The 25,455-nt window shown below is 40.9% G+C and overlaps 1 long non-coding RNA gene across 1 annotated transcript; it reads left to right on the top strand.

Annotated features, from left to right (window-relative positions):
* The first annotated feature begins 238 nt into the window (after positions 1–238).
* LOC117044720 lies at positions 239–24,898 on the top strand. The gene is made up of 3 exons (XR_004426318.1): positions 239–445; positions 19,542–19,658; positions 24,826–24,898. It is a non-coding gene; the product is annotated as an uncharacterized LOC117044720 (long non-coding RNA).
* Positions 24,899–25,455: the final 557 nt, after the last annotated feature.

Below are 25,455 nucleotides of genomic sequence, written 5' to 3'. Positions count from 1 at the left end.
GAGCCCTAATCCCTCTTACTGTATAGGAAGCCCTGCAAGCGAGGCTTCCTCCATAGCGGCATCACGAGTTGTAGGTGCTGTGCATTAGTTTTTCTCACTAAAAGGCGTATGAGTTCAAGGTGACTACAATCAGTGCTGTTTTTTTTTCTAGAAAAGGAGGTGCCAGAACTCACAATAAACACCTGTTCTCTTAGAATGGCAATGGCTCCCACCTGAGAGGTCCTGGAACTGAGTTCGCGTGAGTTCCCACTAAAAAGAAAGCCCTGCCTACAATAATATCTGTGTCTGCCTACCTGTCTGCTTGCCTTCTATTCATGAACTGCTCTACCCGTGTAGAGGGGAGCAAAGAGGACATAGGCAGAGTCGGCCCTACCATTGGCTTCTGCAGCAGGAGGTGCTGAGGGATGAGGAGCAGCAGGCAGGCATTTGGAGCGCTAAGCTGCAGGTGGGTTCCTTCTTTAAGTCAGACTGCCTTCCTTTAAGGCAGGATAAAGTGTCCCCTCCCCAGTGATAATTAAAATTAAACTGCTACTCCATTTGGCTTCTATATGGGGAAAGAGAGTGGGAGGCACCATTTTGTCCTTTGCCTTAGATAACAATATTTATTGGACCAGCCTTGGACTGAAGGGTGTGTTTAATATGGGTTCTTATTTGCTGCTTTGTGAGGATTCTTTCCCCCACTTTTTTTTAAAAAACAGTAGTGTGTAACCCATTCCAGGACTTCTGGGTCCGGCACATTGGTAACCCGTGCTGAACGCAACCAGAGGTATGACTGTGTATTATATATATATATATATGTGTGTGTGTGTGTGTGTGTGTGTGTTTGTGTGTGTGTGTGTGTGTGTATGTATATGTATATGTATAAATTAAGTAATATATGTTCAGGTGATGCAAGTGTTTTGCTCTTGGAGTCTGTATAAGGCAACTTTGGCACTTTCCCTTCCTAACGATGGACACTTTGCAAAGAGGAAGAGGGCGGCAGGACATCATTGCCTGGTGTTGAAGCACACCTCTCTCATATACACTGTCCACAAGCCAATCCAAAGATGCCCATCCTTTTTGCAATCAGTGAACTTAAGTGTGTAATTCTGTTGTGTTGCTGCTTTTCTTTTTGGTAGCAGCTCCAGAGCCACGGAATTGAAAGTCCATTGCTTTCCCAGATTGTCACTGGGGGGAGTGCAAGCAGTTGTGTGGCTGGGGGTGGTTAGTGGCTCTGCTTCCCTCCAGTTCTCCTTGTGGCACCAGTGTCATCTTCTACCCTGCGCACCCATTCCTTCTCGTTGACTTTTTTTTTTGCCACCACCACAATAGCAGTGGCACCAATGGTTTATCCAGTACTCCCTCCACCACCTCTTTATTGCTTTGCTCTGAGGAAGGGCCAGGTGAGTCCCTCCTCAGAGTGAAGCAGCAAGGAAGAGGTGGAAAGGGCACTTCTTGCCTCACCAAGTCAGTGGCAGATAGCACTGGCAGCATCAGCAGCATTGGTGGCCGATAGTGATGTGAGTGAAGGGCCAAGGCGTGTGCCAATTTGCCACTCCCCCCCCCATCTAAGTGGTCTTATTACCTCTCATGATTGGGTCAGTCCTGTGCAGTTCCCTTATTTTCATTGGAGACACATCAAAGCCTCAGAACAGAGCAGAGTGAACAGTAGAGGGTGTGACAGCCAAGAACATTCATGTGGACAAGGCTTAGGAGAACAATACATGTAAATACCTTACTGGAAACTCAGCCAGATTATGTCTTGTTTCCAATTCTAGGGTCTTACTGCATTTCTGCTTCCACTACCCAGACTCCTTATTGCAGCCACAAGGACTAGAAAGTTTAATTAATTAATTATTATTAGAGTGGCTTTCATACAAATATATATATAACAATAGCTAGCTAAAACAAATAATTCATTAAATAAGTAAATTGGCAACCCAACAGAATTGAAACAAAAATCTAAAAGACATGGGGAAATAAAAGCGCACATCACAGCAGTTCTGCTGCTGCTTATGGGAAAAGTTGGTACTGACGAACACGTTCTGTTTTATTTCTAAAATTATTTTTCAGCTTGTCCTAAGAGTTCAGAGCCATTTACACTATACCTGGAGATAAACCTTATTCTGGTGTTGAGAAAATAGGATGGCATATTAATGGCACTATAACATGTTTTGATGTTGTACCCTAATTATCACAGTGAGAGTTGCACCAAACAATTGTCACAGTTGTTTCAAGAGCTTTTCCGTAAGTGTGGTGTCCCCACTCCAGTATCTTTCTGTGTGTATGTCTGTGTGTGTGGTGAGGCATAGCCAACCACCTGACACTGGTGTGACAGCTGTTTACTTGGACATGGTTAGAACGGTTGAACCACCCTGAGACCTGAGGGTATAGAGCAGTATATAAATTTAATAAATAAATAAATAGGCAGTGGGGAGATCATGGTCATGTGATTGCATCAGTAGGATCACCACCAATCTTGTGTTCTCACTGGTGCACTGTCGCAGCCCCAACTTTACTACCATTCAGCCCTGTCCTGCTAAGCAGCAATGGGGCTAGTGTTGGAAGGGCAGCTCCACCCCACCTGTGTGCCACTACTCCTCTGCCACCTGCCTTTTCACTCATTGATATTTAATGTGGCAGAGATCCCATCTGGTGTCTGATACTGGTACAGCAACATCAAGATACTCTGCTGAACCATTGAAATACCGTTGGGATCAGTCTTTCATTTCTGTTTTCTAAGCAGTTCATAGAGTCCAGACATTAACATCATACTGCCACACCAGTGAATGTATTTCACAAGCGTCTCTAGATTTTTTCTTATGCTGCTGAACAGACAACCCCTTTGGAAGTAGGTGGTGATAATCCAACATCTGTAGGATTTATATGGAAAATAACTCTTTGGAATATGTGTCACAAGCATATCATCCAAGCACAACATAGTGACTATGTGCAAAACGTAGCTCATAAAGCTTTTATAAACAGCATAATAGGGAATCAGTCCGCATGAATAATAATAAGATAAGTAATGGAATATTCTAATCAAACCATTTACAATTAAATGAAATGCCCAAATGAATACTATTTCATTGGAGCATGTATGGGTTTCCTGCTCTATAAAAATAATAGTGTGGCCTCTGGCTTTCCTAAAGAGAAGGGAATAATAAGATTCTAATTTAAGGGATAATTTTAATATCAAAATAGGTAGTCATTCAAGTACAATCAAGAATACTTACTGTTCAATGTACTTTTAAAAGATACCTAACCTATACTTAGTGCTGGTTCCATGTTTTAGTATCCCCCTTACATCCACTGGAGCCCTTTGATAGCTTACACATGCATTTGCCTGTTGAAGACTTTCCCCTTTCAGTAAGCTTTACAAGTGGAGATTTTTACTCCAATCTGTATCTGTATTGGATTTTTTAAAAAATATACTGTACCTGTATGTATTTTTAAACTGTTTTATTCTTGAAATTGTTTTTTTCTGTATGCATTCTTTTCTATATGTTTTAATGTATTGGGCCATCACCTTGAGATGCTTCAAAGGAAATTATTTATAAAGAAAATAAACCATAATGATTTGCACATCTGTGTGTTTGCAACCGAAGCAGGCGTGGGCATCTTTGGTTCTATCCCCAGGGTTTAGGCCATATGGTAGTAAGGTATCAAGTCTAGGTCTCCATAAGTTTTCTCTTACTTCCAGTGGTTTTGAATCAGATGGCATCACTGTTGCAGAGACGGCTTGGTTGTGGTCATCTGAATTGAACTGCTTTGCAACTGATTGTTCCAGTTTTTCATTAAAGACTGTAGATTTGTGCTTCCTAAAATATGTGTGTAGATCAGTTGTTGTTTTACACACATAGTGAACATGACAACATAGACATTTCCACTCAGGAATGTAAATTACATTGCAGGACCTGCAAGTGATGTTTTGTTTGATATAGTAAGGTCCGCCAGTCAGAATATGCTTGAAGGTAACCGTCTCCCTCAGATAAACACAGGTGATAACCAATTTGCAAAGATGTGATGCAGGATTGCTGATTTGTGGTTTAAGTACAGTTACAGTGGTACCTCGGGTTACAGGTGCTTCAGGTTACAGACTCCGCTAGCCCAGAAATAGTACCTTGGGTTAAGAACTTTGCTTCAGGATGAGAACAGAAATTGCGCGGCTAAAGTGGTACCTCAGGTTAAGAACGTACCTCCAGAACGAATTAAGTTCTTAACCCGAGGTACCACTGTATTAATAGTACTCTGCATTGATTTGGAGCCTATGGAATACTATAGCAGAAGGCTTGCTGACTGCTTTAAAAAGACATTTCAATTGCCTGAGAATGAGTAGTTATCTCTGATTGCCAGAGTGTGTGGGTTTATTGATCATATATCCAGCCTCTTTATTCTATTTCCCCTTCCCACCCAGTTGTCATTCCCTCACTCTCCAATCTCTCAACATTCATGCCTTGGAGTTATGCATAGAATTATTTTGGAATTCCCATTTTCATTTTCACCCTTGCACTGTACATTTTCACCCCTGCACTGGTGTGTACCTCAGCATTACCTTGAGTCTTATGGTACTTTTGTGCATCAGTGCTCCGGTTTTGGCTGCACAAGCACAAGACAGCTCAAATTGGTACATCTATTATTTCCTTTAGGATTATGAATTTTGTCTTAAAATCATGAAGATGGCTGAGGCAGAACCACTTGTTATTTATCTTCAGTCTTCAGTTATTTAGCAGCTCTTTCACAGAGAATTTCAAAACTTTTGGCTGAAGAGCAAGTCCTTGATGGATTGTCATTCTCTGGCAATCCAGAGATTTCATGCAAAAGCACGCCTTGCAATGTGACCTTTTTCTGTTTTGTGAAGACCCAACCTTGGATTTCAAGCTATAGACAAAGAAAGCCTGCTTTAGTGTATATGTTTGTTCTCCTTGGATCAGGACCTGTGTCTCCTGCCAACTTCTTGTCTGAAACACAAGTTATTTGAGGAATGGGGGCTACAAATTATAATCACTGGCAGGAAGCCAGCTTTATTGACATTCAGCCAACCCCATCAATCAATCTAAATCTTTATTTCCTCTTTTTGATGGACCAAAGGCGGGCAGGAAGATGTCAAGGGCCTCCTTCTGTTGACAATTTTGACTCCATATTAAATGAGTGCATCTCAAGGTTGGCTGTCTTATAACATTGATTAATGAGCCATATATTCATTGGGGGCGGGGAAAGAAAAAAATCTTGAACACAAAGGAGGTCACCGTCTCTTTTCCAAGACAGTCCTTCATAAAGGTTGTCAAGGTCTTTGGTAAATGAGGAGAGCTGAATGTCCTTTCTGCTATTAGACATGATTACAATTTGGCTGGGATCGCTTGCTGTTTTAACATTGAGCTCTATGACTCTTTATTAATGTTAATTGCTATTGGTGTTTTGTCCAAGAGGCAATCGTGTACTGCATTCTTGGACAAATTGTGCACTATTATTACTTTAAAAAAATGTATAATAGCCAATTTTAGAATGCAGTGATTTTTTTGACATGCTTCCACATTTGAACAGAATCTTACAGGGCAGCAAAGGTCATGACTTTCTGTGGACAGATTGTACTCTGACACCATTTGTTCGTTTCTGAGACAAAATAAGGGTCATTTCTATTTAAATCTAATTATTATTTGTTAATATATTAGTTGTGAAAATACTAAGCAATGGAAATGAGAAGAGAGTGTGTTTCTTGCTGCAAAATCAATTTCTCACTTTAAATGGAAAACAGTGGCATCTAGAGCTGTATCGCTCTGATGTGGTAGAAAAGAGATGCTGCCAGGAATGGGGGAAGAAATTAAATTCAGTTTACATTTAAAGGTGAACCTACCAAATACATACTTTCCAAATCAATAATCAAACCAAAACACAGCCAGTCATCCTTTGAAATTTACACTTCTCTGAATTTTGAAATGTAGTTCTCTAGTCAAGTAATGTGTACAAAAATGTGTATACTGGGGTACATAAAATTTACAGATATAAACATGCACAGATATAAACACACACACACAAACACAATTTCATTATATATATTTTTCCAAAATTGGTACCTTTGCAAAAATTGCATACAAGTTGTGTGTATTAGGAGAAATTTGCACTAAAATACAGGTGAATTCCCATGAGAAATTTCTTTAAAAAGAATTCAAAAACTGATGTGGAAATGTGGGGAACTGAACTGAAGATGGGGGAAAAGTAAGAAACAGAGAAACCAAAACTGCCAAATATACCCATCCCTAGGTCCCACCCAAATATTTCTCCATAATACTTAGGTTTGACTTCTGTGAAACAAAGCACATCACACCCTAGCTACTTCTGTACTAAGTCAGACTACTGGCCCAGCCACACTACTTGATTTTGTCTCCAACTGTGCCCCTAATAGCAGCATCATTCTATTTCTAAACAGAACTAAGCCTGTGATTCCAAACCCACTTATTATGACAGAGGTATTACTAAAGAGGGGGGCTTGTTTTGGAGTAAAGATGGTGATACTTGCACAGCACAACTATTTTAAATTAATGTAAATAATACACAATTTTTTCAAATAATAATTGACCAATAGTAACAATACGTCTAAGTAGCTCATATGTATCTTAAGTTGCAGGTCACAGAGCCAGGAAGAAGATGTATGTCAGTTCTTCAGAGACACTTGTCAAAGCTTCATTAGGTTTAGTAAAAAAAAATAAAAGCAAAGCAAAGGGGGAGACACTTCAAAGTTGGATGATCAGCTAAATCTGCAGGAGGCTATCAGTATAGGGGCTACTGCTGAAACTGCAGATAGGAGGAGACCCACAAAGTATATATAGATTAGATGGCTAGCCTGCTACCTGTGGCAGAAAGTAGGAAGACAGCTCATTTCCTGACTCACCATTACTAACCCCCAAGGCTTGACATCAGCTGGTCAGATTTATTCATGTATTTATTTCCATTTATTAATTGCTTCCTAGGAAACCTCCCAAAGTGATTTAACAATAAACACAATTATAATTAAAAACAGCTCTGGTTTTCTTCTCCAGCTAGCATGGCAGTTCGGGGAGTAAGAAACTGATGCCACAGGAAATTATAATATTGTTGCACACCACCCCAATCACCAAGCGGTGTGAGATTCCAGGGGTTCCAGGTGCTTACCCAGCATTTGGTTTCCTTGGAACGAGGGTAAGCTTTGAGGACTTTGCCCATCGATGGTACCAAACCTACCGGGTGTTTGATTTTCATTGTCTTGCCTCTAAAACTATGGACTCCTCAGCAGAGTTTGGAGGACCTGTTTCTGCTTTCTGCAGTGATGCTTCTTAACATCTTTCACTCATTTTAGGAGATGAAAGAATAAGAGAGATAACTAGGCAAGAACTTAAATATTCTTGATAGCCAGATGCTCCTTCATTTTGCATGCAGGGAGCTTCCAAGCCCTGTCAACTTGACAAATGAACTTAGTTCTAAATGTGTCCCTTGTTTACTTTAACAACAGAGTGTTCCAGTATTCCAAAGTGTGTGTTCCTTTGCTGTACTGAAAGCTAAGATCTGCTATCAAAAAGGCTGTATATTTATTCATTGCATATATACTATTTCTGCTTTATCGCTATCTGAAATTGTTGAAATGATTGCCATAAATCATGACATCACTGCTATAGCTTTCCTTGCCCTGCCATCTGCATTCACAGTCTTCTGAATCATGCAGTTTGCCTGTGTGTGTCTCTTTGTGTCCCCAACCCTAGGTTTTAAACCGTAATTAAATCTGGTTAGGGGGTGAGAAGGAGGTCCATGCATTTCACTCACCTTTTGACAGTCCCAGCTCTGTTACGGTCAACCCAATTCAACCTGGGGCAATTTGAGGTTGCCTTAACCCAACCCGACTGAAGTACAGTTGTATATTGGCTTTATGTTGTGCTTTAGAGAGAAACAAGCCACAAGTGCTAATCCAGACATCATGCTAAGCCAACCTTTGCCAACCTGGAATGCCCTACACAACACATGCTGTTGGAGTAGAATTCTCAACAGCATGGCTGGCTGGTTGTAGTTCAACAATAACTGGAGGGCACCAGGTTGGTGAAAACTAGCGAGAGGGAGCAAAGCAATCAGAGTGAGTGGTGCTTTCAAAATTCCAAAGATTGGTGACGGCTAATGTAACATTTCTCACCTCCGTCCTGGGCATCCACAGGGCATGATAATGAGCACAGCTGCTCATGTGCAAGAGTACATAATTGTTTGAACCTTTCTAACTACCAAAAATCCCGTATGCTTAAAATTCAGATTCCATGCTACTGAATGTGAGGATCCCTAGATCAAAAACAATGTCTATTCTATTACAGAATTCTTTGGGTGTTTATCCAAAGGTCTGTAATTCCAGAGGCCTATTTTGTGTAACAGCTTGTAAAAACAAATATGTAAAGCTCTATAAAACTGTTATCAATGATCTGTGAAAATGATCAGTATAAAATATGAGACATTAAGTACAATAATTACATTATCATTATAGTCACTGATTAAATAATGCCCTGTAAGAAGGAATCTCATAGGGCCAAGCACAGCCCAAATCTCTGCCAAGGCACAATCTGGAAAGGAGCCATTTCATCTCCAGGAAATGATCCTGCCAAGGGCTTGGATTCTTGACAGAGGGGCGAGGGCTCTCTTCCTAAATAAATAACTTTCACAATCCATTTCACTAGCACAAATTCATAAAACTGGATTGGCTCCACATTCAAAAGCACATAACATTTCTGTATCATTAATTCCTCCTTGTTGAAGGCAGCAAAGAGGAATGAACGGAAAAACTTCAACAGGAATGTGTGGAATTTCTTCAAGTTCAACTTCATGGAGGATGAAGCTTCCAGTGATGGCCAAATGCTATTTCTAAGACCAGAGACATTGTGCCTCTGATATCAATTGCTGGGGAACAACAGCGGGAAAAGGCTGTCATGCTGAAGTCCTGTTTGTGGGCTTAGCATAGGCCTCTAGTTGGCCACTGGGAAAGGGGGTTATGGACTAGATAGGTCTTTAATTTTGAGTCACCAGTGCTCTTCTTGTGTGCACTCCCAGTGAGCTACCATATGGCTCACTTCATATTGTTAAAACAAAATAAAATAAAAAATTCCTTCCAGTAGCACCTTAGAGACCAACTAAGTTTGTTCTTGGTATGAGCTTTTGTGTGCTGTTTGTTCCAGTTACAGGTAGGTAGCCGTGTTGGTCTGCCATAGTCATGTTTTCATACTGTTAGGTTTGCTCCTCTTCTCTTCCTGGTGAAGAAGTTACATGAGTAGGGTACTTGCCCCGGTTTGGTTTCATTGGGAAAAAGATCACTGGCAGTTTATGGCCTTTTGTAAAATTTGAATTTATTTACCAATGTACAGGTTGAGCATAAGTGAATGCAGAGCTTAAAGCACTCCAATAGACAGTCACATCAGATATTCATAGAGATCTGATGCAACACAGTAGATCTCTAAAGACAGAAAGCTTTCTGTGAAGACACTTTACTGCGCGTACAGAACCCAGAATTCTGTCCCTATCTCAACTGTTCCTTCTCTCTCACTCAAGAAAATAGAAATCGAGGTTACAACATCCTAAGTGTGTGTGTGTGTGTGGGGGGGTGACAGAAGGTAAGATACAGTTTTTCCAGTTCAGTACATCCAGGTGGTCCTGTATCAAGAAGCAAATATCTAACAACTATCTCCCATGGAAACAGATCACCTTTTAATTTTGGATTTTTGTTTGTTTGTTTCTCCAATATGTGAAAATTATCTGTAACCTAATGGCAAAATTACTTCTTGAGGTCATTTTTGTTCCAGACACTTTGTGTACATTTTTGCATACGGAAAGAAAAATTAATGACAGGTGTTTGAAATGTGGGGACATGGTTTACTACTCTGCAGGTATTATAGAAGGACTATATTGAAGGTCTTTTCTGTCTAGATTCTGCATCTAAAAGTGCACTGCATTAAAAATTTCACCCCTGAGGTTTGTGGCCGGTGTTTGAAACTCCCATTGTTCTAGGCGCATACTGCGACAGGGAATTTCATTAGTGCGAGCAGTATCTGAGCTCTGGACGCAGTACTGCGCCTAAGAGAGTGGAAGGAAAGGAGGACCTTTTTCTGCCTCCCCACTTCCAGCTACTCTCTGAAGACTGGAAAATAGTTATTAAAAAAAGCACGCCTAGACATTCCATTGTTGCTCCCATAACCTAGGTTTAAGGTGCCATTTAGCTCCTAGCTTTCATATCTCCATTTCTAACACTGTTTATGTCAGTTCCAAGGTTCTGGCCAGGGATTGTGTTAAGACCAACCCACAGAGATCATCCTCTTCACAGAAATATAAACCCAAGGCAAGATGGCTTAACCAGAGATGGGGCCCTCCAGATGTTGTTATACCAAAGTTCTGTACAGAGTGCAACTGCCAGAGTACTGTTGCATGTGAGGTGGTTAACAAATGCAACACCTTTATTATAACAGGTGCACTGGTTATTGGCGTGTTTCCAGAACTAGTTCAAAGTGTAAAACCCGAATGGGTTGAGTTCAAGCTTTTTTACTAGACTGTACCCCTGTTTCCTGCACTCCTAAGATCTGTTTTGAAGGTTCTCCTGGTTTGCTCACGCACTAGGTCATTCAGGTGGGGGGCACAATGGAGAAGTACTGGCCATGGAACTCTCCCCACTCGTCTTGTGCCAGCTTTTTATGCTGTAGGTGTTTTCTGCATCACAAGTGTGATACTCATTTGCCCATCTTCTTCTGTTCCTTTACCAAATAGCACTTGAAGATAGCCCTCATAGCCTTCACTGTAGCCTGGTCAAGAGGGAAGACCTATGAAGAAGTCCTCCTGGGGTGTTTGCTTGGCATCCCTCTTCTTTCCTTTGATGCTCACTGAGAAGCAACCAGAGAAGCAGCTGGGGTGGGGTGGGGGGTGGGGGTGGAGCAGAGTCATGTCACAAGAACAATACTATTATTTGACTCCCATGGAAGGCTGTATTTTCTTCAGTCTAGTTTTCTTGCATCATGAAGGTGCCCTTTTGTCTTTCCTGCCTCTCCTTGGGAAGGGCAATAACAAGCAAAGGAAACTTGCAGTGGGCTTGCTCTTGCAATCTCTGGCTGCTTGGCAGTTAATACAATGTCAAAAAACTGTGCTGAGTATTATAAAAACTTCTAAGCTGTGGTAGGGTGTTTGAAAGTTGTTTGAACAAGATGTCCACCTTCTGGAACCTTCCGTCTTTAATTATACTTACATTTCACCAGCAAATAAAAAGAGACTGGCCATTTCTCTCGACTACTAGCTTGACTCACGCAAAAAGGATCAGTGCCTACAAATATTAATCCTTAGATACTTACACAAATAGATTGCATAATTTCTTTGGGCGTGAGTGAATTCCAAACATCTGTAATCTTCATGGGTTTGAGAACAAAATGAGGTAAAATTAGATTGAACTTTAAATAAAGCTAATGTTATTTCTCCCTCAGCTAATACTGCAGTGTTTCCCTCCCCTCCCACTTAATGTGGAGAAATAGATTAGTAAAGTATATGCCCTTGAAAAAAAAATCTATATTGTCATGACTTCATCTAAAACTCTACTACTTTTCAGAAGCTCCTCTTAGAAAGTTGCTAAAAAATTAAGGATGCTTTCCAGAGCAGTTCTAACCTCCAGAGAAAGTTTTTCATATTTACCTTTCTGAGGAGAAACTACTGGGTTATTGTAATATTTTGTTACACACACACACCATTTATTGGTAGAGGAAGTGGAAAGAAAGCAGGCATTAATTCCCCCCAAATGTAACTACACCTCAAGGCTGCTTCTTGCCAGCCAGCTTCAGATTTCAAACACTTCTTCTCTCTACCTGAATTTGGAAGGAAGACTTTTATTTACATCTCCCGGAAGAACAGTGGTGTCCTTACCTAGTGAGAACAAGACTGTACCCCTATTTCAGTGTCTCTAGGTAGTGAAGTCATAGCAATGACTGGCATTTAGGAAAGCAGATAAGAATGCAGGAACATAAGAGCCTGCGGGATCGGGCCAATGGCCCTTATAGTCCAGCATCTCTTCTCAGAGTGGCCAGCTAGATGCCCTCAAGCAAGATTCAAGCCAAAGAGCACTCTCCCCTCTAGTGGTCAGCAGCTGGTATTCAGACACATTACTGCCTTCAGTTGTGAAGGCAAGAGTATAGCCATCATGACTAGCAGCCATTGATAGCTTTCTCCTCCATGAATTTGTCCAGTCATCTTTTAAAGCCATCTACTGGTAAGCTGGTGGCCTCTTGTGCGAGAGGGTTCCTTAGTTTAACTGTGTGCTGCATGAGGAAGTACTTGCTTTTTATCTGTCCTGAAACTTCTGTCATGTTGCCTATTAGTCACCTTTTTCTAAACTTAAAAGTCCTAAATGTTGCAACCTTTTTTCTTAGGGGAGTTTCTCCATCTAGTTCTAGCATTATGAGACAGGGAGAAAAACTTTTCTCTATCTGCTTTCTCCATTCCATGCATCATTATCTTTCTAACCTATTCTCTCTCTGTGTGTGATTTTCTTCTGATTTTAAAAATTAGATTTAAAAAACGCCAGTGCAGGTAAAGTCCACCATTGTACCCATATTGCAGGAATGTGGCTGAGACTCTGTAGGTACTTAAAGGAGTCCTGGAAAGTAACCAGGTGTTGTTAAACTTTTTTTCTGAAGGAAGGAGGAAGGCAGTGTATGACAATCCCAAAGTGTAAGTTCAGTGTTGTTAACCTAGGAAGCGCAGTCAGGAGGCTGTGAAGGTGATTGTAGCAGCATTGCTATTAATTAAAGGCTGGAGGAGGTAAAATGGGCCAGAGGAAGAAGGGTTCCAGCAATGAGTGGAAATACATTATCTGGATGCCATTCCCACCCATAGGTGGACAGCAGGTCTACCCACTTGGGAACCAATGGAGGAGTAGACCTGGAATACATTTTTTTCCAGAGACCCAGTCTACTGGGCCAACCTGGTCTCCATGAGTTACGTATGTTTATTTAGATTATTTACTGCCCTGCCTTTCAGGAGAAAACCTCCAGGCAACTATAAAGAGAAACTGAATAGTAAGGGAGAATGACCCATAAGAGGCAATATGACATAACTGTACTTTGGAATTCTTACACCTGCAAATTTCAAAACGGGGAACATCTGAATAACTCTGCATGAGAGACTTCGATAGTAGACCATGCAGAACACAACCACCAGTGTTCTGGGCCAGATTCTGTCAGTGGAAGAACGGGAAGGATTTCTGCTTGTGCAATGCAGCTTTCCTCCCTGTGCACCCCTGAAATTGGTTTGCTGCGATCGGGAGAACCCCAGAACCAGCAAATGAGTGGAGGGGGGAATCGTTCTCTCTGCCAAGCTGGACAGATGGGAATGTTTGTTCATTGAATTCCACCTAATACATCTGAACATCACCAATAGTTGCCAGTTTAGCTTTTTCACTGAAATCTCTAGGAAAGGCGACCCCATGATTTGCTCAAGCAGTTGACTCCTTTGCTGAACTGCTTACAGAAATGATGTTTTTCTCTTGATGCTTAACTTATATTCCTGTAGTTCAATTTTTGTAGGGGTTTGTGGTTTTTTTTGCTTTTTGTCCTATTCTGAGTGGCTGCAATTAGCAATTTGTACCACTTCCTTCTCTCTCCTTTTTTGAGATCCTTTTAGATATGTGAAAACTGCCAGCATATGCCTCCTTTAATCTTCTTTTCTCCAGGGTAAACAGACCCACTTCCTTCAGCTTGTCTTGACACAACTTGCCTTGGAGACCTGTTCCTCTTGTGACACTCTCCTGAATCCTTTCCAGCTTGTCTGCAGTCTTTCTCTGCAGATGCAAATTTATACAATTTTTCTCCAGACTGGTTTTATGTTTTTCCCTGGCTGAACTTCAGTGCATTTGACAGAAAAATGTTTAAAATGAGATTCGGAGAGGGGGAGTGAATAAAAAATAGTTCCAGCTTGTAGAATGTAGAAGAAACTAGGGAAATGTTTCATACAGCTGTGTTTATTTGCTTTAAAATAATTTGCCAGATTTCTACTGCTGTAGTAAATAGTGATGGGGCTTCATGCGAAGCCTGTCACTTTTTGTCACCATCAAGAACAAAAGCTTGCAGATGCAATTGTTAATCAAAAAAGAAGAAAAACATTTCAAACAGTACAGGACTGCTGCAACTTTCTCTAAAAATTGATTTATTGCAGTTACTCTATGATGGGAGGGGGTTTGGTCTGAATGATATCTCTAGGAACGACCCCTCCCCCCAAAAATATTCTGATTATAAAGGCTTATTTGTTTTTTTAGGATCACAGAATAAAAGTTTACTGCCAACCTCAGCAATACTGTAGCCCAGTAGAACACTAGCCAAGAGTGAAGATTTCTTTGTTTTTTGCAGGCACATATTGAGGTCATCCAAAAGTGCCACCGGGTGTGACTGAACTCCAGAGCATTAACCCTCTTTATCTCATCTGTCTTTGGTGTTGCTTAGGGCAGTGTTTCCCAACTTTGGGCCTCCAGCTGTTTTTGGACTACAACTTCCATCATCCCTAGCTAGCAAGATCAGGGATGATGGGAATTGTAGTGTGAAAACAGCTGGAGGCCCAAGGTTGGGAAACACTGGCTTAGGGTATGGGGATCTGTAGCCCTTCAGATGTTGTTGGACTACAACTCCCATCATTCCTAACCATTGGCCAGGACTGATAGGAGTTGGAGTCTAACAACACGTGAAGGGCAACAGGTTCCCCAGTACCTAATGTAAAACGACTCAGATGAGATCTAGTCTTTGCCAATATGTAAGTATAATTTGCAAATGCTTTTCTTCTGCTTCAAACCTTTAAACTTTGTCACGATCTCACCAAATGTTGCTTTGGTTCCCCATTAGCTGCTCATTCAGTAGGCTTGAGCAAGAACAGAGAGGAGTGGATTTTTGCTCATAGACTGAAACAGAGTATTATTATTATTATTATTATTATTATTATTATTATTATTATTATTATTATTAAAGACATATCCTGAGTGCATCTTGTTCCAGGTCTTAGGTTGTCACTTTGCCCATTCAGACTCTTATATGTAACATCTGTAAAACCAATAAGGATCAATTAAAAACAAAACAAAAAAACAGACTCTTATATGTGCGCCACCCATCTTGCTAAACCTCGGAAGTATAATTTTTGCAGAAATTAAAACATGTAGCTCTTGCCAGCAACTGGCACAAAACATTCCCATCCTAACTAACCTTCAAAACATACAATGTTCCCATACAGGGAATTTATAAGCATGTCTATTTAGGTGATCTGACATCAGACTGGACAATAAAGTGATTTAAATGGAACAATCTATTGCTACTGCTTTTAGACAAAATGAGTTTATGGTGATTAATTGCTTTACTGTAAGGATAAAAGGTGCTTGGATGTAGTCGGCCACTTAAATGTGCTCTGTGCTTTATAAATTCACCCCACTTCTCCCTTTCAATTAATTCAAGAAATAACCTATTTTAATATAAGATACGTGAAGGATGTCTTAAAATGAAGAGAGGCTTCACAACCTAATTGAGGGAGTGATATGAGAGGCAGAAGGTGTGTGGGGTGTGTGTGTGGAGCAATCCTGTGTCCTTTCAAACTTGAAGTAGATTTAAGCAAGCTTTTTCTTCTTCTCCCTCTTCCCCAAGCTCATGGCAAGCTCTTCAGGCCGCTTCAACCAATACAAAAGAGCAATTTAATTAATGCCCCAAAGACTTCGGCTTGTCTTTCTCAAACAGCAGCTCTTCATAACATAAGGCAAACCCATTTGAGCAAGAGGTATTGCCAGGTTGGGGGGGGGGGCTGGTCAAGGTGACCTCCCACTTCCCAGTGCTTACCTAGCTGCTCATCCATGCTTTATTTCCTTGCCACTAACGCACCACTTTTCCCACAATGCCCTCATGCTCTCAGTTCTCCTATCTCATTTTCTCCTTCCCTAGCAACCTCGTCCCAGAAGCCTGCCTTCTAGCTCCTAAAAGCATGAGGTGACCACATCACTGCATGATGAGCCTGCCAGGCCAAGTGCACCTTCTCATCGCCCACTGTATCCGTTGCTTTGAGATTCAGATGTACCTGTTTTCTTTAATGTAGCAAATAAATCCCTGTGAGGCATAGCTGCAGCAGCAGCAATGCAAGACAGAGACATGCTCTGTTTGTGGGAAAGAGCTCCTTTTAGTCATTTTGGTCTATTCTCCCGAAGTTGCCTGACCATTGCTCATTTTGGCTGGGTTGAAGGGCTTTGGGAGTCCAACCAACATCTGGAGAGCCACAGGTGTCTCACCCCTGAGATAAGTGAACAAATGAGTTGCACCTTCCATCTTACAAAGATAGCAATATCAATCCTTCAAAGATAGACTCTACCCTGGAGAAAGGTGTGTTGTTGGGGCTGTTGTTATTATTATATTTGTAGACTGCCCTTCATCCAAAGATCTCGGGGGGGGGGGGTTCACAATATGAAAATACAAAATGAGAACACAAAATATATACTAAAAACAATAAGGTAATAACCTCCTTCCCACAAACATATTTAAAAGGCCATGGATTGTTTAATTAGCCAAAGGTCTGGTTATAAAGAATTGTTTTCTCCTGGTGCCTAAAGATACAGTATGTAATGAAGGCTCCAGGTGAGCTGCCCTGTGGAGAGCATTTCACAAGCAGGGAACCACTGCAAAAGCCCTGTTTCTTGTGTTGCCGCCTTTTAGCCCTCCCATGGAGAAGGCACACAAAGATTGGCCTCAGATAATGATTGCAGGGTCCGGGTCTGTTCATATGGGGAGAAGTGGCCCTTGAGGTGCAATCCTGAGCCGATTAAGGCTTTATAGGTCAAAACCAGCACTTTGAATTGGAAACTAATTGGTAACCAGTGCAGTTGGACCAGGGTTGGCATTATATGCTTAAACCATCTTGCCCAGTGAGCAACTTGGCTGCTAAATTCTGCACAGCCTGAAGTTTCTGAACTGTCTTCAGAGGCAGCTCCATGTATAATGTGTTGAAGTAATCTAGCTCAGAGGTTGTCAGAACATAAAACGACAGAAATTAGATTATCCCTGCCCAGATGTGGTGCAGCTGGGCCACCAGCCAAAGCTGATGGAAGGCACTCTGCACCACTGAGGCCACCTGAGCTTCAAATGATAGCAACGGATCCAGAAGTACCAGCAAGCTGCGCACCTGCTCCTTTAGAGGGAGTGAAACCCCATCAAGAACAGGCAACCTCCTATCCATCTAGGGAACCACCCACTCACAGTGCCTCAGTCTTATCTGGATTGAGCTTCAGTTTGTTGGCTCTCATCCAGTCGATTTCTGAGGCAAGACAAAGGTCCAGCACATCTGCTGCCACACTGGCAGATGTAAAAGAGAAGTAGAGCTGCGTGTCATCAGCATATTTCTGACAACGTACTCTAAAACTTTGGATGACCCCGCTCAGCGGTTTCATGTAGATTTTACATACAGGATAGATTGGCACCCTAAGGAATGTCCAAGCTAACATTTTAATGTTGCAAGTGTTACCTCAAAGCTAATGAAGAGTGACAGCAACCACACTTTTCTCTCCCTCCTTCCTCTGTCTTGGAGGCAGGCAGGCAAGTTGGCAAGTCTGCTGGCCCACACTCTCTGCAAATTGCTGTCCTAGCAAGCTCCGTTAAGGCTTCAGCTGCCTAGCATTTTAATTTTAAATATTGCTAGAGCCAAGGTGAAAGTAGCGGTGAATTCCACCATTCAGGTACCAGCTTTAGGGTTGTGGGGTCAATGAGAATACCGGAGCAGCAAGCCGCCTCAACATGCCCTGTTGCTGGTTTCATTGGCCCTGCAATACCAAAGGTTGTGTCTGATTGGCTTAGCTTACTGCCCGTGTTGCCTTGAGAGTCATCTTGAACCTTAGCTGTGGGTGCATTCATTCCTTTCATTGTGCACTGAGGAATCTTAGGGGTTGTTTGGAGTTCTATTGGGCTGCACCAGGCACTGGCCCTATACCCAGTAGCCCTGAAAGTGTGCTCATAGTGGTGGCCAGGTAACAGAAACTGAGATTGCCCTAACCAGCTGCTTGTCATGGAAAGAGTTGAAGATTGTATCTAACTTTTGCTTACCTACCTAAACAGTTCACCAGTAGCAATAGGGAGATTTTAAAATAACAAAAAACTAGCTAAGAATGTGAATCCTTGACTGTTGGATTGGATTGGGGGTAAGGTGCTGTGTGTGAGTGTGTGGCCGGCCCCTAGCTGGGTTGGGACATCTGATCTTAGACATCATTGCTTTTCTTTTAGGAGAATTGAAAAAAATGACTTTCCTAGTGAAATTAATATTTTGTGCACATATTGATAAATAAGAGCGGATCTTTATGAGGTGATGGCGTTCAGGGCCAGATGGAGGATCATAATGTCCCAGACAAGGGGAAGTACCTCTTCACATAACAATGAATGCTTTGTGACATTCTTTGTTTTAATTCATAACTAATTATCGAGAGATGTACAAATCTACATTTTTATTGGGAACCAGCTTAGCATTTAAGGATTTGTTAATTCTGGAGAATGTGGAAAATTAAAATGCTGCAACCAACGAAAACGAATAAGGGAAAATCTCATTTATTTATATAATACTGATTAAAGAAAGAAGTTTTGACTATTGCCATCACGATGTTCATGTCCTTGACTGCTACCATAACATGACAATTATTTTAAACCCTGGAGGACTGGAATATAAATCTAGTTAATATAATTTATGATAAAAGCATAAGCTAACAACCCAAGGATTTTGTCTCTTTCAATTTATTCAGTTCAGAAATCCAGATCAGGCTGTTTGTTTTCTCTTTCAGAAGACGAACATAAATTAAGAAGATTTAGAAAGAGAAACAAAATAAATGTCCCATTCATTTAAGTACTTAAAAAACAACATATTTATTTCTGGACATGTCTGTTACTTGGAGCTTTGCCATTAGTACAAAATGAAGCATGTTTGTTCATTAAAGAAAAAGTAATGTGAAAATATACTTTTTAATATATATTTGGTTCTGACTTGAGTTTTGTTTTCATTAAGCATTTAAACAATATTTTTCTTCACTGGCCTAGATTTCATGTTTCATGTGACACACATAAAAACCTCTCCAGGCATTCAGTTTCAAAGGGGCAAGGGGCCAAGCACAAGATAAGCCCGGCCTCATGGATGGTGAATAATACCTGACACACATTTCCCAACCAGCCTTAGTCTGGCTGCCTTGTTCATGGGTAGGGTTTCCAATATGGGAAACCAGAATGTTGGTCAGTCAGGGAAGCTTTCCCAGGAAAGCCCTACACGCAAGCAGCCACCTTCAGAATAATGCCAAATATGTTTTATGCAGAGATGGAATACAGAAACATGTTAATATGGTAGCGCTTCACACATGTGACTCCATGCATGGCAAAATAACACAATGGTGGGGGTGGGAAATAATGACTGTATAAAGCCAGTCCACCCTCCCCAAATCTTGTTTACTAAGATGTACTAAGCACATTCGGCTTGGAAGAGCAACTAAGTCACTGTGACCTGAGAGATGGTGCATCATTGTGTAACTACCGGTATCTTATTTTGTCACTTTTCAGAAAATCAGATGAGGAAAAAATGAATGGCAGCATTTCGTCCCATAAAAACCAAGATTTCACAAACTGGTGTGTTTTGGCTGTTGTTAACTTTTACCTCCCTGTCTCAGCTAGAAACAGGTAAGAATTAAATGGCATTTCTGTAGGAACTGCTTTTAAAGTTCAGAACTTTTCTCTCAAACTCACATCTTGAAGTGATGACATGTCACCACACCTGAGGTATTGTGATGCTAAATGAAACTAAAAAGCTGTGAGAATGAAAGCCATGGTAGGAAGAAAAGGAAGGATGGCAAATTAAAACTGTAGGCTAATAGGCATTTTGTGCGCGGTTGTGTTTAAATAATCAGAGAAATGGCTACAACTAGCAAATTGGAATTAAGAGTGTTGGATATGGCCATATAAATGTATAATAAATTAATCATGTAAACCTAGCCAGATTCCATCTTCTACACCAGACATGATTAATTTGTAATGGGCAACAGCCCATCTAGACATGACTATGTAATAATTTAACAGTTCAATTACTGTGTTTAAGAGATTGATTTGAGTGACAGTGTCTGCCACTGAGTTTACAGGGTGAAAAGTTCAGGGCTTGGTTGAATGCAGTTATTCTGGTATCTGCAGTTCTTAAGACCTGTAGTACGATTATTGCTGCACTCCTCTCTCATAGCATCCCTGTTTAGTCAGCTGATTATGGGGATGCGAAGATCTTGTAAAAAAAAATGCATTCCTTAACTCACTATAACACAGAAGCCAGAGGCAAAGTAACACATTGTGTGGCTAGCATACACAGCCAGGTTTAAAGTGGGGGGGAGAACCCCTTCTAGATGCAGGTGAGCATTTTAATCGTTTTAAACCTTCCCATCCACAGTATTGACAAAAATCCCCTCCCGCAGGCTGCAGTTAGCCTTAGGGAAAAAGTTCTAATTAGTGCAATGGGAACTCTTTTCAAGGGCTAACTGCAATGTATGGGATGAAGAAGTGTGCATGCACACGAAAGCTCATACCAAGTACAAACTTAGTTGGTTTCTAAGGTGCTACTGGAAGGAATTTTTTTAAATTTTTATTTTGTTTTGCAATGTATGGTGTTTTTATTTTTTAGGACTATAGCTAGGGAGGGAACAAATAAACTTCCCTCTCCCTGCATGCTGCAGTCCCTTGAAAACCACCCCCCTCCCCCAGCCCTTTATTATTTTCCTGATATGACTGCTGCCACACAATGAACAGTGTGAAGTTTGACCTAAGAGATTGTGCAGTGAAGCAGAACTCAGGTTCAAATTCTGCCTTTCCCATGAAATCTGTAGGGCACCTTAAGCCAAACCTCATCTACATCTCCTCAATTGCAATATGTGGTTAATACAGGCAGCTTTTACAGTTTGTATTTTAAGGTTACAGAGTGTGTGTATGATGGGTGGATTTTGTGCTAACCCAATCAAGACACAATGAACATGCATCTCAGAGGAACTTGCACCCTTATTACTTCATAAAAGCTTGGCAGAGGGACATGCCTATATTTTCCCTGTCAGGGTAGTTATTGCCTAAAATCCAGAGCTTGTCTTGCCACTTCTACTTAGGGTGTCCTACAAAAGGCCTTTGCAAACTATGCGGAGAAACATGCCTCCATAGAAGAAAAAAAAGTGCACTAAGCAAATTTCTGTATGCCAGTCAAAACCACTGTGCTGCATCTCTCCACATTCCTTTAGCTGAGGCTACTTCACTCCTAGCATCCATAAAACCATGAGTATTTAGTGACCTATCCCTTGTATTAACTTTTAATAATTAAAACGCTTGGCAAGTATCCTTTGTCCCAATTTCCAATTATGTCATGAAAATTCCTAGACAATTACTAACATGCATTTTAAATGTATCGTATCACATTTTTGGCTTCAGTGAACAATGAACGATGGCTGTGTGGGGGCTGTAGCTCTATAAGGAGGATGTTTTAAAAACCAACAACATTTTACACAACACTTTGCTTGAACAAGCTTTTACATGTTGCAATACCTTAAGCAACTGCACTTACACAGTTAGCTCTAACAATTACAGTAGTGATAAAAGCCTGTCTTTTCCTGCCCCCTAGAAACATTAAGAACAAAAGATCCCTGCTGGATCAAACCAAACTTGGATCTAGTCCTGCATCCTGTTTCCCCACAGCAGCCATTCAGATGCCTGTGGAAAGCAAATAATCAAGACATGGGCACAGTAGCTCCGTCCTGCTATTCATAGAATGGTAGAGTTGGAAGGGACCCCCAAGAGTCATCTAGTCCACCCCTCTGCAATGCATGAATCCTGCCCACTTCTGTCCTTGGGTGGGCTTGAACCACCAACCTTCTGGTTGTTTCCCAGAGGCTATTAAGAGGCATGTTTCCCCTGATCCTGGAGATAGAACATTACTAGTAGCTGTTGATAGTGGGTGATGCATGTAGTGCTGTGGTCTAAACGACTGAGCCTAGGGCTTGCTGATCAGAAGGGCAGCGGTTCGAATCCCCGTGACAGGGTGAGCTCCCGTTGCTTGGTCCCTGCTCCTGCCCACCTAGCAGTTCAAAAGCACATCCAAGTGCAAGTAGATAAATAGGTACCGCTCTGGCAGGAAGGCTTAGTCATGCTGGCCACATGACCCAGAAGCTGTCTGCGGATAAACGCCCTTAGTCTATAGAGTGAGATGAGTGTGCAACTCCAGAGTCGTCCACAACTGGACTAATGGTCAGGAGTCCCTTTACCTTTAGTAGCAATTGATAGCCTTATTCTCTAGGAATTGTCTAATCTTTTAAATATTTCTGGGCCATCACCACATCTTGTAAAAGTGAATTCTGTATATGCTTTGTGAAGTACCTGGCTTTTTCCTGTTGTCTGTCTTGAATATCCTACCATTCAGCTTCACTGGATTCTAGTATTACGAGAGGCAGAAACACTTCTATGTACTTTCTGTATATCAGGGATGTCCAACGGGTTGATTGTGATCGACTGGTCAATCCCCGGGAGGTTCTGGTCGATCGCTGGCTCCCTTTCCTTTGCGGTGGCATAATAGTATTCATCCCTGCCCCTCCTCCATTTTCGCATGATTGCAGAAACGGAAGTGAGAGTTTTCGCTGTGAGGCAGATTGTTTACTCAGCGATCTGTTGGTCAGCAACTTTTCCCTTTTCCTTCCTAAAAAAAGCTCAACTACTTTTGAGACCTGATGACCCCCCCCCCCAAAAGGGGTAGATCACTGCCAGTTTTTTTCTTCTGTGAGTAGATTGCAGTCTCTTGGGAGCTGGACGTTCCTGCTCTATATCATGTACAATTTTATAAATCTCTAGCGTGTCGTTCCAAACTTTTTTTATATAAACTAAAATCCCCAAACACTGTAACCTTGTCATATAATTTTCCTGATCATTTTGATTTCCCCCTTTCTGCAGTTTCCCCAGTTCTACAATATCCCTTTTCAGATGCAGTGGCTAGAATTCTGGCATTCCAAATGGGCATTATGAAGGCGTTATGATATTGGCATGGTTTTTTAATACCCTTTACTAATAAATCCACGCCTTCCACCGCTGTTGCATACTGGGTCACCATTTTCATCAGAACTCAATATTTTCTTCCTGTATAGCTAGTGCTAGCTTAGAATCCATCAGTATACAGTAAATGTGAAGTTTGGATTTTTTTGCTTCAATGTACAACATTTTTATTCACATTAACACACATTTGTTTTTTTAACTCAGTTTGGAGAGAACGTTTTGGAGTTTTTTGTTTTTACTAACCTGAATAATTTGATGTCATCAGCAAACTTGGCCTCCACTCTGTTCACCCATAACTTTAGGTCATTTATGAACAAGTTAAAAAGCAGACGTGTCATTACAGATCTTTTGGGGCTCCGCTTTTTGAGAACAGTCCATTTATTTTCTTCTGTCCATTTATTCTTAAATTCATTATTGGTCCTTAATAGGCTGTCATCTTATCTTGAGCTTGTTAAATATGTGTCTCAGTGGATGCCGTTGGGTACCAGCTCCCATTAGCCCATGGCCAGGGGTCAGGGATGATGGCATATTACCCAGATACTTTTGGAGAGGATTTTCACTGAAAGCTTTGTGAAAGTCGTAAGTAGGCAGTGTCTACAGACTCACCCCTAGCACATGCTTATTAAGACTCTCTCAAAAGGTTATACAGATGGAGCATGCACTGGTAGAAGCCATGCTGGCTCTTCCTCAGCAATACTTGTTATTCTAAATGTTTATTAATTTATCTTAAATAATGTTTCCCACCAATTTACATGGAACAAAAGGCCTGCTACTTCCAGAATTGCCTTTTAAAAATTGGAATTATATTGGCAACCTTCCCATGTTTGGATATAGCAGCTGATCTTAGGGCAACACATATTTTTGTTAGAATATTAGCATTTTCACTTTTCAGTCCAACTATAGATGGATGAAATTACTTGTTAACTTTTGTTAGTAATGCCTTCACACGTCACCACTCTGCCTTAGTTCTTGAAACTCCATACAATTACTTGAACTTAAAACCTAAGCTGAATTTACAGTGACATGGAAAAAGCTAATCCTACAGTTGTTTATAAGCTGACTTTCCCACTTGCTAGGTCTGAACTTTGGTCTTCATCAGTGTACAGGTGAAACTTGAAAAATTAGAATATTGTGGAAAAGTCCATTTATGTAAGCAATTGTTTTCATTAGCTACTGGAGTTTAATATATGAGATAGACTCATGACATGCAAAGCGAGATATGTCAAGCCTTTATTTGCTATAATTGTGATGATTATGGCGTACAGCTGATGAGAAACCCAAATTAACAATTTCAGCTTTGGGGTTCTCATCAGCTGTACGTCATAATCATCACAATTATAAGAAACAAAGGCTTGACATATCTCACTTTGCATGTCATGAGTCTATCTCATATATTAGTTTCACCTTTTAAGTTGAATTACTGAAAGAAATGAACCTTTCCATAATAATCTAATTTTTTGAGTTTCACGTGTATAACTGTATATTACTTTCTGTCCCATTTCTGTCTAGATTAACTGCAGCCACTCGAGGCTTCCCTGATAAAGGAGAGCAGCATGAACTGTAAGTTTCTACAAAATTACCTCTTCTAAGTTTCAGGTCTTAAACTGTATACGATTCCACACCCCACCCCGCTTGAAATTTAGCTCCTGGCACACCATGTCCTTCGCTCTGTCCTTATTTCAGTTTCAATTGATGATTAATTAAAAAATGACTAGCACCTACCTTCTGCTTGCATGTGTGTTTAATTCACCCACGTGCATAACAGTTTACCTCAAAGCTTCATCACTAGGGCTAAGGTGCTTTGCCAGTTGGGGTTTCCCAAGTGCTCACAGAGTATATAACACAGGGCTGGAGAACTGGTGGCCCTCAAGAAGTTGATGAGCTCCAGTTAGCCCACGCCAGCATGGCCAGTGATAAGCAATGACTGATCAAGTGCCATAAGAGATATTACTGAAAATTAGAGACTCTTTGGCTGCTGCTTTTATCTTGAAGCCACAACATACCTGACCTGATCCTTGGAACTAGGTAAGAAACCTTCAAAATTCTTCAGTATGCAGTATTATGTCTGCCAGCAAACTGCTTAAAAATTGACAGATAGCTCTGGAAACATAATATGTAACTAACACAAATGTTCCACAACTAGACTATGTTTAAATGGGTGTTAGTCATTAGGAAGGACCAGAAGGTAACAACTTCCACTGGGGTTTCCTCATGTAAAATTACTTAATGAATTCATTGTCATAACATCCTTTTGCTCTTCTTGAGCAGAAGTCATCCAGCTGTTAATAAAGAGTTATGAAAGATGAATCCAGCAGTCCACATTTTGGCTGAGGTAAAACCATGTGCATTTATTTCATCCGCATTTTTAGAATTAGTTAAGCATAAAATTAAATATGTTGACTGCAATAAATTCAGTCAT

Source organism: Lacerta agilis, chromosome 3 (assembly GCF_009819535.1).
Source record: "Lacerta agilis isolate rLacAgi1 chromosome 3, rLacAgi1.pri, whole genome shotgun sequence".
NCBI classification, from domain to species: Eukaryota; Metazoa; Chordata; class Lepidosauria; order Squamata; family Lacertidae; genus Lacerta; species Lacerta agilis.
This window is presented reverse-complemented; position numbering and strand designations above follow the sequence as displayed.